The 19914-nt window shown below is 44.3% G+C and overlaps 1 protein-coding gene across 1 annotated transcript in view; it reads right to left on the minus strand.

The window, feature by feature from the left end:
* LOC126088372 (urocanate hydratase-like) overlaps positions 1-19914 on the minus strand; it is a 398618-nt gene that overhangs the window by 110896 nt on the left and 267808 nt on the right. The window lies entirely within an intron of this gene.

Consider the following 19914-nt stretch of genomic DNA (forward strand, 5'->3'; position numbering starts at 1 on the left):
GGTTCGAATGGCTCTGAACACTGTGGGACTTAACATCTGCGGTCATCAGTCCCCTAGAACTTAGAACTACTTAAACCTAACTAATTAAGGATATCACACACATTCATGCCAGAGGCAGGATTCGAACCTGCGACTGTAGCAGTCGCGCGGTTCCAGACTGTAGCGCCTAGAACCGCTCAGGCACCCCGGCCGGCGTGAAGTAGACAGTGTTCTCTCATTTTGAATACTATTAAATCGTTCCTGTATCCAGCACTTTTGTGTACATCAACGGGAATTCTCTGCGTCCCACTGGAAGCTGACGTTCCAGATGGCCATCACTTCGTCGTTTCCTAAATGCACATTCCTAGGCACCAAAATGGTCCAAAAGGCTCTAAGTACCATGGGACTTAACATCTGAAGTCATCATTCCCATAGAACGTAGAACGACTTAAACCTAACTGACCTAAGGACATCACACGCATCCATGCCCGAGGCAGGATTCGAACCTGCGGCCGTAGCGGTCGCGCAGTTCCAGACTGAAGCGCCTAGAACCGCTCGGCCACCACGGCCGGCGGGAAATCTTAAGTAGAGTAAAAGTAACTAATGCAACGATAGTGTCAGTAATTGTATAAATCATTAACTGATTGGCCATACAGTCCTGTGCAAAACGTTTATGCGACTTAAATTTGTATATGTACAACACAATAGTTACATTTTCATAGCATTAGAATCCGTTTCCGTAAAGTAGAGTACATCACCAAACTTGGTAATTTAGTGAGATATATTTTTAATTTGCTTATACATTAACATAAGTTTTAAATACGATGAATTTTTTTAGTACACAATGAAAAAGAAGATGTTGATCCGAGAAGGTTAGCAAAAATTGCACATTTTGTAAGTGGACTGCTTCTGTGTTGGCAGCGCTGTGTAGGGCTTTGCATTGGATCTCTGACTGCGCTTTCTTTGTAAGAGACTCTGTGGCTGATCGGACTCGTTGTTGGAAGTTAATCGCCAGTACTGTTGGGCAGTTGGTAGTTAGTCGCCAGCAGTGATGGAAGTAATGTTGGGCACTTGGAAGTTAGTCGCCAGCAGTGATGGAAATACTATTGGGCAGTTGGAGGTGAACAGCCAGCAGTGATGGATGTTAAATGTGAGAAGTTGGCATTGATGGAGGGTAGAGGTCTGAAATGATAGCGTAGGATAACGATCTGTACATGTTCGACCTGGAGATTGAAAATTATTCATGATTATAAACCTTTGCACTAGATGTAAATGACGATTTATATTCGTGTTTGAACTGGATGTCACATCGTTAAGGAAAAAATACATTATTTGGTTAGCAACAAAATCTTTCCTTTGCTAACCACATGCCTATTAGTAGTTAGTGGCTTTAGTAGTTAGAATCTCTTATTTAGCTGGCAGTACTGAAGCTCGCTGTATTGCAGTAGTTCACGTAATGAAGGTTTTTGTGATGTAAGTGTTTAATGAAATGTATAGGTTATTGTCAGGATTGCTTCTTATTCAGGGCCATTCATTTGTATTAATTATTTGAAGCCAGGTTGTAATTTTTTGTTTTAGCAGTCAGATAGCGTTGCGCTAGAATATAGTGGGTCAGTATTGACATGATAAGGAAAAGCAAAGAGAAAGTAGGCTCAGAACGTTTAGTTTTACTCAGCTGTTTCAGAATCAAATAACATAGTAGTTTCATCTTCTCAGTCATTCTGCAACTTAAGTACAGACTCACTCATTTAAATAAAGAAGCTTCAATTTGTAATAAAACAACCTTGATAAAAATAACTTCAGTTCTAACAGTTCCTATACCAAGTAAACTGTTAGAGTTCAAAGTTAATATTAATTAAAGAAAAAGAACTGTATAACATTAATTTTAAAGCACATTTTAAAAGACTATTTATTCCTGTCCAAACAATATCGTCTTACTAATTGGTCAAACTGCGTAGATCACACATGTAAATAAGTCCCAATGCAGATACGCTTCGGCAGAGTTCACCTTAGGGACAGAGACAGGAAAGCATTGCGCCCATTTCCTTCCATTTTTTTCTCTTTCATCTGTTGAATATTGGCCTCCATATGTGGCACAAGTCCAGTCATTATCACTGAAAGAGTTATTTTGTATAACATTTCAACCTTTTATTTTCTATGTTCCAGGAGGTCCAGCTGAATTCGAAACAATGTTTCCTTTTCCTTTGTTAGTTCGTTGGCTGCACAACACCAGAGCTCTTGGTTCATACACCTAGGTCATGGGATACTGATACGCACATATACAGGCGACGGTAGTATCGCGTATAAAAGATATGAAAGGGCAAAGCATTGGCGAAGCGAATCATGTGGAAAGGTTTCCGACGTGATTATGGCCGCACCACGGGAATTAACACACATTTAACGTGGAATGGTAGTTGGAGCTAGCCGCATGGGACATTCCATTTCTGTAGTCGTTAGAGAATTCAATATTCCGAGATGCACAGTGTCAAGAGTGTACCAAGAATACCAAATTTCAGGCATTGCCTTTTACCACAGACAACGAGCGGCCGACGGAATTTACTTAATGACCGAGAGCAGCGTCGTTTGCTTTGAGTTATCAGTGCTGACAGACAAACAACACTGCTTGAAGTAACCGCAAAAATCAGTGTGAGATGTACGACGAACTTATCTATTAGGACAGTGCGGTGAAATTTGGTCTATGGCAGCAGGCGAAAGATGCGAGTGCCTTTGCTGACAGCACGATACCGACTGCAGCGTCTCTCCTGAGCTCGTGACCGTATCAGTTGGACCCTAGACTACTGACCGTGGCCTGGTCGGATTTTCTTTTTTTATTTTACACGTCTGGTTCTGTAGGACAAAATTGAGGAGAAATTCTCCAAGCTCATGGAACGTGTCAGATGAGTCATGGTTTCAGTTGGTAAGAACTGATTTCAAGTGTAGCGCTGGCCCGACGAAGCCAAGAACCCATGTTGTCAGCAAGGAACTGTACAAGTTGATGATAATTTCGTAGTGGTATGGGCAGTGTTTATGTGGACTGGACTGGGTCCTCCGGTTAAACTGAGACGATCATTGACTCCAACTGGTTGTGTTCAGCTATTTGGTGACTATTTGCAGACATTCGTGGACTTCATGTTGCCATAAAAACATTGGATTTTTTAACGATGAGAATGCACCATGTTACTGGGACACAGCTGTTCGTGGTTGGCCGGCCGCTGTGGCCGACCGGCTCTAGGCGCTTCAGCCCGGAACCGCGCTGCTACTGCGGTCGCAGGTTCGAATCCTTCCTCGTGCATGGATGTGTGTGATGTCCTTGGGTTAGTTAGGTTTAAATAGTTCTAAGCCTAGTGGACGGATGACCTCAGATGTTAAGTCCCATAGTGCTTAGAGCCATTTGAACCACGTGTTCGCGGTTGGTATGAAGAACTTTCAGAATAATTCGAGCGAATGATATGACCACCCAGATAGCTCGACTTCAATCCCATCAAACAGTTATGGGACATAAAACCGGGTCGTAAGAATGATGCAAGTGCGGGAGGCGTGAATGGGAATTTGGACTGAGGAAGGAGACGTGCTTGAGTAGTCCGCGCACTCATGCAAAGCCGCTCTGCCAGGGTGGTGTAGTGGTTAGTGCATCATAGTACCGGGAAAACCCGGGTTCGAATCCCAGCCTCGCTACAATTTTTCATTCGTTGTTTCGGTCTGCATGTATACATCATAGATATCTGAGATCTGAAAAGGTCTCTGGAACCACAAAGTTTCAATTGATCACAGAACTACTTCCGGCCTGAACTACACCCCCGACACACTGTGGTTTAAACGCCTCATTGTCCCGTCAGTCGATGCAAAATCATGACTCGTCGGACCACAATACATGCCCACACCTATTCACCAATTTCATTGTTGTATATCTCAATAACACGTGCTGAGTTTTTTTTCAATTTTTTTTCTCTTGGCCGGAGTGGGGGGGGGGGGGGGGGGGGTGTCATCAGTCTATCAGTCTTCTGACTAGTTTCATGCGGCCCGCCACGAATTCCTCTCCTGTACTGATCTCTTCTTCTCAATCATTCCCTCATGTCTTAACAGATGTCCTCTCATCCTGTCCCTTCTCCTTATCAATGTTTTCCACATATTCCTTTCCTCTCCGATTCTGCACAGAAACTTCTCATTACCTTACCTTGTCCACCTAATTTTCAACATTCATCTGCAGCACCACATCTCAAATGCTTCGATTCTCTTCTGTTCCGGTTTTCCTACAGTCCATGTTTCACTGCCATTCAATGCTGTACTCCACACATACATTGTCAGAAATTTCTTCCTTAATTTGAGGTCGATATTTGATATTAGTAGACTTCTCTTGGCCGGGAGTGCCCTTTTTGCTATTGCTAGTCTGCTTTTGATGTCCTCCTGCTTCATCCGTCACTCGGTATTTTACTGCCTAGGTAGCAGCATTCTTTAACTTCATCTATTTCGTGACCAACGATCCTGATATTAACTTTTTCACTGTTCTCATTTCTACTACTTCTCATTACCTTCGCCTTTCTTCATTTTACTCTCAATCCATACTCTGTAGTCATTAGACTGTTCATTCCATTCGGCAGATCATATAATTCGTCTTCACCTTCACTCAGGATAGTAATTTCATCACCGAATCATATCATTGATATCCTTTCACCTTGAATTTTAATTCCACTCCTGAACATTTCTTTTATTTCCATCATTTCTTCCTCGATGTACAGAGTGAACAGTAGGGGCGAAAGACTACATCCTTGTGTTACACCCTTTTTCGCACGAGCACTTCGTTCCTGGTCGTCCACACTTATTTATTCCCTCTTGGCTCTTGTACATATTGTATATTACCCGCCTCTCCCTGTAGATTACCCCTACTTTTTTCAGAATTTCGAACATCTTGCACCATTTTACATTGTCGAACGCTCTTTCCAGGTCGACAAATCCTATGAACGTGTCTTGATTTTTTCTTAGGCTTGCTTCCAGCATTAATCGCAACGTCAGAATCGCCACTCTCGTGTCTTTACCTTTCCTAAAGCCAAAATGATCGTTATCTAGCGCATCCTCAATTTTCTTTTCCATTCTTCTGCGTATTCTTCTTGTCAGCAACTTGGATGCATAAGCTGTTAAGCTGATTGTGCGATAATTCTCATACTTGTCAGCTCTTGACGTCTTGGGAATTGTGTGGATGATGCTTTTCCGAAAGTCAGATGGTTTGTCGCCAGATTGGTTCAAATAGTTCAAATGGCTCTGAGCCCTATGGGACTTAACATCTGTGGTCATCAGTCCCCTAGAACTTAGAACTACTTAAACCTAACTAACCTAAGGACATCACATACACCGATGCCCGAGGCAGGATTCGAACCTGCGACCGTAGCGGTCACGCGGTTCCAGACTGAAGCGCCTAGAACCGCACGGCCACAGCGGTGGGCCTGTCGCCAGATTCATACAGTCTACAGACCAACGTTAATAGTCGTTTTGTTGGCACTTCCCCCAACGATTTTAGAAATTCTGATGGAATGTTATCTATGCCTTCTGCCTTATTTGATCTTAAAGTCCTCCAAAGCTCTTTTAAATTCTGATTCTAACACCGGGTCCCCTATCTCTTCTAAATCGACTCCTGTTTCTTCATCTAGCACATCAGACAAATCTTCCCCCTCACAGAAGCTTTCAATGTATTCTTTCCACCTATCCGCTCTCTCGTCTGCATTTAACAGTGGAATTCCCGTTACACTCTTAATGTTATCACCCTTGCTTTTAATGTCACCGAAGGTTGTTTCGACTTTCCTATATGCTGAATCAGTTCTACCGACAATCGTTTCATTTTCGATGTCTTCGCATTTTTCCTACAGCCATTTCGTCTTAGCTTCCCTGCTCTTCCTTTTTATTTTATTCCTCAGAGACTTGTATTTTTGTATTCGTGAATCCCCCGGAACATTTTTCTACTTCCTCCTTTCGTTGATCAGTTGAAGTATTTCTTCTATTACCCATTGTTCCTTCGCAGTTACCTTCTTTGTACCTATGTTTTCCTTCCCAACTTCCATGCTGGCCATTTTTAGAGATGTCCATTCCTCTTCAACTGTTCTGCCTAATGAGCTATTTCTTATTGATGTATCTATAGCCTTAGAGAACTTCAAGCGTATCTCGTCATTCCTTAGTACTCCCGTGCCCCACTTCTTTCCGTGTTGATTCTTCCTGACTAATGTGTTAAACTTCGGCCTACTCTTCATCACTACTATGGTCTGATCTGAGTCTATATCGGCTCCTGGGTACGTCTTACAGTTCAGTCTCTGATTTCGGAATCTCTGTCTGAGCATGATATAATCTAATTAAATCTTCTCGTATCTCCCGGTTTTTTGTAAGTATACCTCCTTCTCTACTGATTCCTGATCAGAGTATTCGCTATTACTAGCTGAAGTTTATTCAGAACTCAGTTAATCTTTCTCCTCTCTCATTCCTTGTCCCAAGTCCATATTCTTCTGTAACCTTTTCTTCTACTCATTCCCCTGCAATTGAGTCCCATCTCCCTTTCACATTGTACTACCCTTTCAATATCCTCATACACTTTGTCTGTCTCTTCGTCTTTAGCTTGCGACGTCGGGATGTGTATCTGAACTATCGTTGTCGATGTTGCTTTGCTGTCGATTCTGATAAGAATAAGCCTATCACTGAACTGTTCATAGTAACACACTCTCTGCCCTAGCTTCCTATTCATAACGAATCCTACTCCCGTTATACCATTTTTTGCTGCTGTTGATATTACCCTATACTCATCTTTCCTGAAATCATTGTCTTCTTTCCACTTCACTTCACTGACCCCAACTGTATCTAGACTGAGCCTTTGCATTTCCCTTTTCAGATTTTCTAGTTTCCTTACCACTTTCAACCTTCTGACATTCACGCCCCAACTCGCAGAATGATATTGTTTCGTTGATAATTGAATCTTTTTCTCATGGTATCCTCCCCCTTGGCAGTCCCCACCCGGAGATCCGAATGGGGGACTATTCCGGAATCTTTTGCCAATGGAGAGATCATCATGGCACTTCTTCAATTACAGGAGGCCACATGTCCTGTATATACACGTTACGTGTCTTTAATGCAGTGGTTTCCATTGCCTTCTGCATCCTCATGCCGTTGATCGTCGCTGATTCTTCTGCCTTTACGGGCAGTTTCTCACCCCTAGGACAAGAGAGTGCCCTGAACCTCTGTCCGCTCCTCCGCCCTCTTTGACAAGGCCGTTGGCAGAATGAGGGTGACTTCTTATGCTGGAAGTCTTTGGCCGCCAATGCTGATTAAGTGCTCGTCCCCAAATATCCTCTTCAATAAACTTGTGCACACGTCCTTGCCTACAGGTTGAGCAACGCCTTCGGGAATTGATGAAGACCATTTAAATGCATCAATCCACATTGATTCGCGTCAGTATATTCAAGAACTGGCAAATTTGATGAATGTGTACTGTATGTGTACGTGTACTGCATGGCCTAAGCCAAAATCAAAAATATTCTTGCTCTTCATAAAGTACCTTGTGAACAGCACCGACCATTCCAATCCTGTATCGTTACTAATGACAAGAAATGGTGTCTTTATGCTAACATAAGGAAAAAAGGGAATGGTTGACCCCACAAAAAGTAGCAACTTACCGTCCAAAGACCTGCGCGCTTCCACCAAAGACAACGTTATGCATCTGGTGGAACAGCGACGGTGTGGTGCACTATCAAATGTTTCCGCAAGGTATAACCATCACTGATCACATTTACTGTCAACAACTGAGACGTCTTGCAGCCGCAATCCAAGTACAGCGACCAGAAAAACTGCATGAAGTGATGATAGTCCACCATAACGCCCGCCCGCATTCTGCTAGACTCACAAAAAAACACTATACAGGAGTTGGGTTGGGAAGTCATTCCGCATCCACCTTATTCACCTGATCTTATGCCCTCAGATTTTCGCCTTTTCCGATGCCTATCGAACGTCCTTCAAGGAACTTTCGTCCCAGATGAAAATACGCTCAAACTTGGCTCGACGAGTTCTTAGCCTTAAAACCAGGTGACTTCTACAGTAGCGGTATCGAAAAGTTACCTCAGCGTTGACAGACTGTTGTGAATAGTTAAGCAGAGTATATTATTGATGAGTAAATTTGCTGCTATGAGTATCAGCAATGTTTATTAAACTTACAGAAGAACGCTAGTTAGCATTAATTGATTGTTCCGTCGGTTGTGGGTTGACTATTTTATACATTACGAATGAAAAAAAACCACACACACAACACTGGTGTTATATTCTCAAACATTTATTATTGTACGAACAGGGTTTTAGCGGTTACGCCATCGTCAACACAGATAAATACTTATCCTCATGCCTGACAATGACGCAACAGCTGGAAACTTGTTTGTAAAATAGTAAATATTATACAATATTACACCAGTGCCTTGTGTTTTTCCATTCACAAGTACAGTTAGCGTTACTGTCATTTGTAAATGCGACTAATTTCTCAAAAATGTTTAAATTTGTGTGAGTTCCTAAGGGACCAAACTGCTGAGGTTATCGATTCCTAGACTTACATACTACTTCAGCTAACTTAAACTAACTTCTGCTAAGAACAACACACACACACACACACACACACACACACACACACACACACACACACACACACACCATGCGCGAAGTACTCGAACCAAAGCGGAATGATTTCATTCAAACATTGTTACAGCGATTGCACGTTCGACACGAGGTCATTTTCAAGCATTGTGGGCTGTTGTAATACACTCAAAAATATAACACTATGACATGCTGTGTAAGAGTAATTGTAAGTGGTGTTGTGAATTTATCTATTGTTCCACACCCATACACGCTAGAAAGCTGGTGAAATAATGATATAAATGAAACTTCCTGGCAGATTGAAACTGTGTGCCGGACCGAGACTCGAACTCGGGGCCTTTGCCTTTCGCGGGCAAGTGCTTGGATTCCACTTATATAACATGAATACATATAGCACTTGCCCGCGAAAGGCAAAGGTCCCGAGTTCGAGTCTCGGTCCGGCACCCAGTTTTAATCTGCCAGGAAGTTTCATATCAGCGCACACTCCGCTGCAGATTGAAAATCTCATTCTGCAATGAAATAAATATTTAAGTGTAATTTTTATAGGGAGCACATTGTGCTCATGTGGGAGCGATCTAGATGCTTGTAAAACAATAAACTGGTAGCCAAGACCGCAGGAATTCTTTTTATTCCATGATTACCGGTTTCGGCGAAACTAAAGCAGCCATCATCGCATCTAGGGAGGACAGAAAACACTATAAAAGTGGGCTTGGATTCCACTTATATAACATGAATACATATAAATTTAGTTACATATCTTAGGACACATGCAGGTTACAACATCAAGGCAAACAATGACGATATTAATAGTTGCCTATAACACGCAAGCCTTACAAAATAGTCGTAGTGGCACATAGGCGTCCAAGAGAGATGACACTGTGCTGTGTATAACCCTGCAGATTCCATAAAATATCCATGTATGATAGCATCCTATTACGTATAGGACCAGACAGATGTATATTTTTGTAATTCCGCAGTTCTCATGAAATTTGCATTTGCTTTTGGATATGTCGTATGTGTGACGAGGCAGAAGTGCAAATGTGTAGGTCTGCAGCTTTCATAAGTTTTGTATATGTTTACATGATACAGTAATCTCTAGAATTATGTACAAGCCCTAATGACGTAGTGTTACCACACACGCAGAGCCCGTTATGATGCGTGCTGTGACATTCATTGGCGCCCCTTCTGCTAGCGCCATCTCGCGACGCGGCCTGTAGTGTAAGAACAGAGCCGGAGTTGCGGTAGTACCTAGCTTGCGCTTGTATGTGATGGAGACACTTAATATTTATAATGTCATCTCTCTTGGACGCCTATGTGCTACTACGACAATTTTGTACGGCCTGCGTGTTATAGGCAACTACTCGTATTAATATCACCACTGTTTGCCTTGATGTTGTGACCTATATGTGTCCTAAGGTATGTAACTAAATTTATATGTATACGTGTTACGTAAGTGGAATCCAAGCCCACTTTTATAGTGTTTTCTGTCCTCCCTAGATCCGATGATTGCGGCTTTAGTTTCGCCGAAACCGGTAATCATGCAATAAAAATAATTCCTGCGATCATGGCTACCAGTTTCATGTTTTACACTTAAGTTTAAGTAGCCGCTTTTGTGACGCAGTTACCATGCCTGCTACATGGAATTTAAACTTAAGTATTTATACCATTATTTTACCAGCTTTCGAATGTGTATGGCATATGAAGCAGCAAATAAATTCACAACACAACATGCAACTGCAAGTCACAGCTTTATACTCGTATTACTGAGTGGGTTACAACAACCCACAATGCTTGAAAGCAAGAACGTGTCGAAAAAATTTTTAACAGCCTAAATCGGAATAATTTCATTTAAAAATTTCACGAACGCTATGAAACCAGTTATCATCGAACTACTGAAATATTCTTCTGCATTACATGTACGGACGACATTCTGCTGACGAATCCAATCGATACCTTTATACACAATAATACAGGGTTATTACAAATGATTGAAGCGATTTCACAGCTCTACAATAACTTTATTATTTGAGATATTTTCTCAATGCTTTGCACACACATACAAAACTCAAAAAGTTTTTCTAGGCATTCACAAATGTTCGATATGTGCCCCTTTAGTGATTCGGCAGACATGAGGCCGATAATCAAGTTCCTCCCACACTCGGCGCAGCATGTCCCCATCAATGAGTTCGAAAGCATCGTTGATGCGAGCTCGCAGTTCTGGCACGTTTCTTGGTAGAGGAGGTTTAAACACTGAATCTTTCACATAACCCCACAGAAAGAAATCGCATGGGGTTAAGTCGGGAGAGCGTGGAGGCCATGACATGAATTGCTGATCATAATCTCCACCACGACCGATCCATCGGTTTTCCAATCTCCTGTTTAAGAAATGCCGAACATCATGATGGAAGTGCAGTGGAGCACCATCCTGTTGAAAGATGAAGTCGGCGCTGTCGGTCTCCAGTTGTGGCATGAGCCAATTTTCCAGCATGTCCAGATACAAGTGTCCTGTAACGTTTTTCTCGCAGAAGAAAAAGGGGCCGTAAACTTTAAACCGTGAGATTGCACAAAACACGTTAACTTTTGGTGAATTGCGAATTTGCTGCACGAATGCGTGAGGATTCTCTACCGCCCAGATTCGCACATTGTGTCTGTTCACTTCACCATTAAGAAAAAATGTTGCTTCATCACTGAAAACAAGTTTCGCACTGAACGCATCCTCTTCCATGAGCTGTTGCAACCACGCCGAAAATTCAAAGCGTTTGACTTTGTCATCGGGTGTCAGGGCTTGTAGCAATTGTAAACGGTAAGGCTTCTGCTTTAGCTTTTTCCGTAAGATTTTCCAAACCGTCGGCTGTGGTACGTTTAGCTCCCTGCTTGCTTTATTCGTCGACTTCCGCGGGCTACACGTGAAACTTGCCCGCACGCGTTCAACCGTTTCTTCGCTCATTGCAGGCCGACCCGTTGATTTCCACTTACAGAGGCATCCAGAAGCTTTAAACTGCGCATACCATCGCCGAATGGAGTTAGCAGTTGGTGGATCTTTGTTGAACTTCGTCCTGAAGTGTCGTTGCACTGTTATGACTGACTGATGTGAGTGCATTTGAAGCACGACATACGATTTCTCGGCTCCTGTCGCCATTTTGTCTCACTGCGCTCTCGAGCGCTCTGGCGGCAGAAACCTGAAGTGCGGCTTCAGCCGAACAAAACTTTATGAGTTTTTCTACGTATCTGTAGTGTCTCGTGACAATATGTCAATGAATGGAGCTACAGTGAATTTATGAAATCGCTTCAATCATTTGTAATAGCCCTGTATATTTAAGTCCCCTGCCATGTTGTTCAGTCTGTACGTGCAGTCTAATCTCAGTCACTACTGTACGTGTTTTGATAGAGTTCAATACATAGACTGATTCACGCGGAAAGTTTGAGTATATAATTTATTTCCGCTACGCCGGACAAGTCATCCGGCCGCAGACACATGACGCTACCCATGCGGAGCCGGGGCAGGTCGGTAGTACTGTATTGAAACAAGTGTAACCATATGAAGATGGGCATGATGGCACGCAACTAGCAAAGGCAGTAAAATAAGGTTTATTGGAAGTATTTGTAACTGGCTGAGTTTTAAAACAATAATCCATAATTAAGTAACAGCCAGAGATTTCAACAAGATCCAGCGTGGATAGAATAACATTCTGTATTTATAGTCTCTGTATGCTCATCTTTTCAGAGACGGTTGCGGGGCCTCGGCTGTTCAGTACAGAATGTCAAATCAAACAAAGCCGTCTAAATTTCCAAATTATTATTTTATTGGGCTACCAGTTTCATCGATATATTTCGCCATCTTCAGACGCCCTAACGGACGTGTAGGAAGGTCCCAAACTCTGTTCCGATCAAAATAGGGGCCAGCGTACAAAAACTGGTACCGTAGATCTTTGATACAGCGATCGCTTTAAACATCCGAGGTTAGAATCTTCCAGCAGTTCGGTCAGGGGTCCTGAAGGTGGCGTAATATATCGCCGAAACTTGTAGCTCAATAAAATAATAACTTGAAAATTTAGACCACTGAACGATGTTTGATGTGACATTCTCCATTGATATGCTACTAGAGAATCCGCAAATGCTTCGGAATTGCTGAGTATGTATCGGATATGAGACTATGCTGAGTATGTGTAGGATATATGTCCCAATCTCCGTCTCCTCCCTCTCTCTGTCCACCTCCTCCTCGTCCTCCTCCTCCGCTTTTCTCCATTCATCATGTCCTCCTTCTCCTCTCTGTGTATTTGTTCCTCCTCCCTACGTCTCTCCACCACCGTCTCCCTCTTTCTCGGTCAATCTCGCACCCCTCTTTCTCTATGTCCATTTCCGCTCGAAGTAAGTTGGTCAACAATGTTTAAAGCTTTTTGCTCGCAACTTTTCCCTATTATATATAAATATGTATACCATGTAGATTAAAGAAATACACTGACGGGAGAAAATAACAACACCAACAAGAAGTTGTCCGACATAAATGGAAGTTGGTAATCTTGTTTATACATCTGAAAGATAATGTTCAAATGTGTGTGAAATCTTATGGGACTTAACTGCTAAGGTCATCAGTCCCTAAGCTTACACTCTACTTAACCTAAATTATCCTAAGGACAAACACACACACCCATGCCCGAGGGAGGACTCGAACCTCCGCCGGGACCAGCCGCACAGTCCATGACTGCAGCGCCTTAGACCGCTCGGCTAATCCCGCGCGGCGAAAGATAATGTCTATTCAAAATGTCATACCATTTGCGTAAGCGTGTTGCTAGTAGCGCCACTATGAGGATGCAAATCGGGGTTGCTTTAAATACACGCTGTAGCGGTCGTAAGCTTTAGTTACCTTTGAGACTGGACGTGGTGAGTTGGTGTTAGTCAAGGACGCTTTCAAGGCGACAGAGACTCCATTATTAACAACTCATTGTGTTTGAACTATGTCGTGTACGAGGACTACAAGAAGTTGGATGTTCCTTCTGCGATATTGCAGAAGGACTTTGCAGGAGTGCAGCCACTGTACAATATCGTTGAGAGCACTAGTAAGGAACATCTACGTCACAATAAGGCCGGATTCCGGACAGTCGCATGGCACTAGCGAGAGGGAGGACTATCGTGTTCGGCGTATGGCTCTGGCGCTTCGTACTGCGTCTGAAGCCACAACTTGAGCAGCAGTTGGCATCACAGTGACACAACGAGTTGTTACAAATCGGTTACTTCAAGGATAGCTCCAGGCTACACGACCTGTAGCCTGTATTCCACTGACCCCAAACCAACTCCACTTGCGACTTCAGTAAGGAGCGCATTGAAGAGAAGGGTAGAGGTCTGTTGTGTTTTCTGATGAATTCGGTTCTGCCTCGGTGTCAGTGATGGCTGTGTGTTGGGAGGAGGCCAGTTAATGGCCTGCACGCAGCCTGTCTGCGTGGTAGACACACTGACCTACACCTGGAGTTATGGTCTCCAGTGTGATTTCGTATGACTGCAGGAGCCCTCTCATGGTTATCCCACGCACTCTGGCTGCAAATTTGTACGTCAGTCTAGTGATTAGACTTGTAGTTCTGCCTATCATGAACAGCATCCCAGGGGGTGTTTTCCAACAGGATAACGCTCGTCTACATACCGCTGTTGTAATCCAACACGCTCCACAGAGTGTCGACCAGTTGCTTTCGCCTGCTAGACCACCTTATCTGTCTCCAGTCGAGCACATGTGGGACATATTTGGACGACAACTTCAGCGGCATCCACAAACAGCATTAACTGACCTTGTACTGACCGACCAAATGTAACAGAAATGGAATTCCAAGCCAAAAACTGAGACCCAGCGCTGGTATAACACAATGAATGCACGTTTGCACGCTTGCATTCAATATTCTGGCGGCTAGACCGGCTATTAATGTACCAGCAGTTCACATTTGCAAGGGCTTACCTCACACTTGGATTAACCTGTGATCTTATTGATTACACAGCAGCACTCCGTCTTCAGGCCACAAGTGGCCCACCGGGACCATCCGACCGCCGTGTCATCCTAAGCTCATGATGCGGATAGGAGGGGAGTGTGGTCAGCACACAACTCTCCCGGTCGTTATGATGGTTTTCTGTGACCGGAGCCGCTACTATTCGGTCGAAAAGCTCCTCAATTGGCATCACGAGGCCGAGTGCACCCCGAAAAATGGCAAGAGAGCATGACGGCCCGGATGGTGACCCATCCATGTGCTGGCCACGCCCGACAGCGCTTAACTTTGGTGACCCGTGTATCCACTGCGGCAAGGCCGTTGCCTGATCTTATTGATTACTCTACATTAATTATTTTTTGATGTGTTTTTTTTCTGGTTGTATACAGAGTGTTAAAATAAACTGTCCAATATTTCAGGGGACGATTCCATGCATCAAAACAAGAAAAAAATGTCTCATAACAATGGATCCTACAAATCATACATTCTGACATCTGATCACTTGCTCAGAGGAGGTTCTCGACATGTTGGCCATTTATCTCAGTGCATGAATGCGCTCTTTGGTGTAAGGACTCATGCATGCTTTGAATTCGCCCTGGTTGCACGGAAGACACTATTGTGTATTGTCTGCACATCGTTTGTTGGAGTGACATAGACCAATTGCTTCGTGTGTCCGCATAATCACAAGTCTGCGGAACACGCAGGCCTAGGTATGGGACCTCCCAAACCATTTCGCCAGTTTTCAAATGTCCTCTTCAGATGCCGACACATAATGCAGAGGAAATGTGCTAGTGCGCCATCATGCATGAAACAAATCTGTGGTCTGTCCTGACATGGCACATCCTCCAGGAAGATAGGCAGAGCATTATTCATCAAGCAGTGATAACAAGCCCCAGGATATCTCTGTGAGATAGCACGTAAAAGAATGGCTATCCATACATTGATTAACAATCGATCCTGATGCCTTATTTCTTGAACCTCATTATGGAATTTTACAATGCCATCTCGTGTAAACCCTGCCTGATCAGTAAACAAACACTTGGACGCAAATTGTGGATTTGCACCAAAGTGCTGCAAGAACCATTGGCAGAACTGCACTCTGGCAGGATAGTCTTGTGCCCTAAGGGCCTGGACGCCTTAGCATGTTACGAATACAACAACTGCTCACGAAGTATCGCCCAGAGCAGAGGATGACTTACACCTTCATCTGCTGCTATTCGCCGCACACTGGTTCCAGGATTGTCATGTACTTCACCTAGAACACACCCCTCAATTTCAGGCGTGTGAACTGAACGAGCCCTTCTATTGTCTACAGTACTTTGTTGTGTGCTACAAGACCTGTTTCCCCGAGACGCTGGAACAATCGGCTGAACAGCTTAACAGATGCTACCTTGCGTGCTGGAAATCGTTGATTGTACAGGTTACGGGCACTTATTAACTCCATCTGCTAAATCATAGCGGTAAATAATTTGCCTCCTGGAATAAAAGGTTCCCATTGCTAGGTTGTGTTAGAGTATCAGCAAGAGAGAAAACATGCCGTACTACATCACGAACATCGCAATAACATGTACTTTAAACGTGATGTGTAGGTAGGCCAAACATCACGGTAAGCACCTGGAGCTAGGAGAAATGTACACGAACGTAAACAGGTGTAACAATCACACAACAATCACACAACGTAGGCGGAACAACCACTGCAGACCAATGAGCCAGGTAATGTTTACATAAATACTGCACGGCAGTATCCCAGCATGCTGTTGACCCAGTACGACATGGAGCGCTAATGCTCACATCCGCAACCAAATGTTCGTGATACCTTCCTACCTCGCAGTATTCCATGCGGGGCTTTGCAATTGACCTTAATTTATTATAGTCGTCCGGAGTAGGACAAGTAATGCATTGCCATGGATGACTTCACAGGGCCGACTGGTGTGGCCGAGCGGCTCTAGGCGCTTCAGACTGGAACCGCGCGACCGCTACTGTCGCAGGTTCGAATCCTGCCTCGGGCATGGATGTGTGTGATGTCCTTAGGTTAGTTAGGTTTAAGTAGCTCTAAGTTCTAGGGGACTGAAGACCTCAGATGTTAAGTCCTACAGTGCACAGAGCCATTTGAACCATTTCACAAGAGCACCTCCTATGAACACGTGTTCGTATGTCATACGTCGAAACGTATGGTTTGCAGGACCCATGCTGATAAGACATTTTTGACTTGTTTCGATGCATAGTATCGTCCGATGAAATTGTGGATATTTTTTTAACACCCTGTATATAATTACAATGAAATGAACACCCTTAGCTGCTTACAGGGACACGTCCGAAAGAACAGATACCATCTTAGTATATATATAGTTAAGGCTCACCGGCCACTTGACCATCTTCTTCTTCTGTTCGATAGCACAAACAGTGCCCGAACTCTTACGGGAATCGGCAACGCGACGCGAGTAATGAGTGTAATGGGCGGGGGCCTACGAATGTAGTGCGAGACAATACGTTGAGAATGTGGGTTTCGCGGAAGGCGTGCCAGAGATAAATCCCTGCAGTCGCGCTATCGTCTATGTCCTCGGTGGCTCAGATGGATAGAGCGCCTGCCATGTAAGCAGGAGATCCCGGGTTCGTGTCCCGGTCGGGTCTTAGTATATACCCTGTACATAGCCCACGTCTGTCCAAATGTTTATTAGAATATTGTGTAGAAATTTGAAGTAACTCGGTCAAAACGTTTTCGAGATATTTGGTAACAACTTTGAACACGACTTTTGTTTATACAGTAGTACATGTAGATTTTGCCGGGAGGCTGTCCCTGACGACCACCTCTTACAGACGGTCCGTTTGCCTGTGTTCCATTTGCACAAGACTTTGTCTTTTTCTGTTATCCTTCAGCCTCACTGCTGTTCTTCTACACCAGTTTCGCTTTACGCAGCACGCCCCCCACCCCTCTCTTCTCTCTCTCTCTCTCTCTCTCTCTCTCTCTCTCTCTCTCTCTCTCTCGCCCCCCACCCCTCTCTTCTCTCTCTCTCTCCCTCTCTCTCTCTCTCTCTCTCTCTCTCCCTGTCCCTTTCTCCCTCTCCTTCTCTCTTTTGCCACACACACACACACACACACACACACACACACACAGCCCCATTCCGAAGCCCTCTCCTCCGCACACAAGCCTCTCCCCTCCCCCCCCCCCCCCCACACACACGCACACAGCGAGAGAGAGAGAGAGAGAGAGAGAGAGAGAGAGAGAGAGAGAGAGAGGGAGGGAGGGGGGAGGAAGTTCTTGGAGATGGGCGCAGCGAGTATCGGAAGTCATCGTCGTAAGCTGTGTGGCCGGCAACAGCTTCCTGCGTGGGCCTGCCAGACTGCAGACTGGGGCACGGGACGGGGCAAGCGCGGTCGAGCTTAATATTCTGTGTGAGGCCGGGGCCGGGGACGCCATTAGCGAATGAGGGTCCGCCCCTGGGAAATCTGGGCCGAGCCGCTGCCTGCCGCCTGGTGCAGGGTCGCCGTCCCGCGCGCTGCTCTCCTCTCCCACCGTCACAACCTTTGAACTGGTCGCCAGGAACGGGGCAGTCCTCTGTCGAGGCGCAGCGGCCATTCACAGGGCAGCGAAACTGGCTCTTCAAAGGGCGCGTTCCGTACCGGAAACTATGTCTCCACCGGCACGACGACGAGACAAATGACTGCCCTCCTTTCTCCGTAGAAGCGTTCCGCCATCCTTTAGCCGCGACGACAGCCCCCGGAACTGATTAATTACACTGCTGGCCAGTAAAACTGGAACACCACGGTGGCGGTATGGATCAGACGTCAAACTGACATATAGTGTACTCCACTCTTAGCTACCGGGTGGATGTAAATAAAGTTCAGGTACTCAACAGAGATCCAATGTGGGCTGCAACCATCGTTTGGCAGCGAAACGAGGTAGATAATTCAATGCATTAATGTGGAGCTCATTTATTCTGGAACAAAATTAGTTCCAATTTTCGCCGCCAGAAGCAAATCTATTGCTCTATAGCATCTAGTTCACGTCTCCGGTGGTCATATTGAACAAACTGTGTAAGTGGCGGTTAATAATAACATGAACGTTATACCTTTCTTACTTGTTTAGCTCTTTCTGTCCGTGTCCCATTTGAAATCCATTACATATGGAAAAATTTCTATATGTCTTTCTTGCGTTAACAGCGTCAGATTCACAACTGGTGGCCAAAACTGGAACTAATTTTTTTCCAGCGTAAATCGGTTCCGCTTTACCGCATTAGAATATATACCAAGTTTCGCTGCCATACGATAACTACAGCCCATACTGGACCTCCGCGAGTAGCTGTACTTTAATTGTATCCAGCCGGTACGTAAATCATAGCCTTTTCACTTATTTCAATACACACATCGCGATCACATTTGTGTTGCTTAGTTTTGCTCTTAGATGACCAGTTTCAATCTTCTAAAAGATCGTATTCAGATCTTACATTTCTTGATGACTGCAGCAACCGTTGGCGTGGACCAGGTCCGTCTGCGCAGGCGTGGAGAATACAGCTGTCCACGCCTAGACAAACGGACCTGCGCCACGCCAACAGTTACTACGATCATCAAGAAATGTAAGATCTGAATATGATCTATTAGAAGATCGCAAAATAGTTGAAATGGCTCTGAGCGCTATGGGACTTAACATCTGAGGTCATCAGTCCCCTAGACTCAGAACTACTTAAACCTAAATAACCTAAGGATAGCACACACATCCATGCTCGAGGCAGGATTCGAACCTGCGACCGTAGCAGCAGCGCGGTTCCGAACTGAAGCGCCTAGAACGGCTCGGCCACAACGGCCGGCTAGAAGATCACAACCCGTCATCTATAATAATAATAATAATAATAATAATAATAATAATAATAATAATAAACATAAATGCGATCACGACTGTCTGTATTGAAATAAGTTATAATATTTTAAAGATCTCTGTTTTTCATGGAACAATGTTCCAAAAAAATCATAATATTGTCATTGATAATGCACTACATAGGTCGCAATAGACGCAGTCTACCTGTCTTGTGAAGTATATAAGGGGCGTGAACAGTGTCAGACGTTGATTCATTACTATGAAGGATATGAAGATGCTGTGTTCTCTTGTCAGTCTTGTCAGAAACTGCAGGAGTTTTAAAGGGTTTCATCTTGGACCTTTATTCGACTGCTGGTCGATCCGATCAATGTCCAGACTTGTGGCATATTCAGATGTGATAGTGGCGCGATTTTAAACTGCACAGGAACCTGAGGATGTTCTGGTCTGTCCACCACACGGGAGGACTGCCGTATTGTGCACCAAGCACACCATAACTCCTTCACATCTGCACCTGCATCCGAGAACAAGCAATGGACTCCCTGTAACATC

This window comes from Schistocerca cancellata, chromosome 6, assembly GCF_023864275.1.
Source record: "Schistocerca cancellata isolate TAMUIC-IGC-003103 chromosome 6, iqSchCanc2.1, whole genome shotgun sequence".
NCBI classification, from domain to species: Eukaryota; Metazoa; Arthropoda; class Insecta; order Orthoptera; family Acrididae; genus Schistocerca; species Schistocerca cancellata.